General features: G+C 42.0%; 1 pseudogene; it reads left to right on the top strand.

Moving 5' to 3' along the window:
• LOC102863179 overlaps positions 1 to 505 on the top strand; it is an 83,631-nt pseudogene that overhangs the window by 71,502 nt on the left and 11,624 nt on the right.

The following is a 505-nucleotide window of genomic DNA, read 5'->3' as shown; positions in this document are numbered from 1 at the left end:
TCCTTGTTTTTTAATGCAGCATAGTATTCCATTGTGCGAATATACCACAGCTGAGCTTCAATCCATATTGCAGACGCTTCAGGTCCTCCTCAGTTTCAGCAAGCAGGATTGTTTCATCTGCAAAATGCAGGTTGTTGATGGCCCTCCAGCCAAGAATGCAAAAATTATGCACCAGTCCTAGAGGACACATCGTTCTCTCTCCTAGGAGACTATCCTCTTGCATCATACAAGTGAAAAAAAAAGAAGTGATAAGCCACAAGAAGTCAATCCTGGAGTAGAAGGTCAAGACAAAGGAATTTTCTTAGAACTGTCTGAGATATGAAGCCATCTTTGATATTTGTACCTGATAAATGTATTTGTTGTTGTTGTTGTTGTTGTTACGTGCCATTGAGTCGTTTGCAACTCATAGCAACCCTATGTACAACAGCCCTAATCTCTGCTCTATCCTGTGCCAATCGCACTGCCTCTGACAAACCCATCCCGATTATCCCAGTCACTGAATCAA

Source organism: Elephantulus edwardii, unplaced genomic scaffold, assembly GCF_000299155.1.
Source record: "Elephantulus edwardii isolate Elephantulus edwardi_28Jun2011 unplaced genomic scaffold, EleEdw1.0 scaffold00209, whole genome shotgun sequence".
NCBI classification, from domain to species: domain Eukaryota; kingdom Metazoa; phylum Chordata; class Mammalia; order Macroscelidea; family Macroscelididae; genus Elephantulus; species Elephantulus edwardii.
This window is presented reverse-complemented; position numbering and strand designations above follow the sequence as displayed.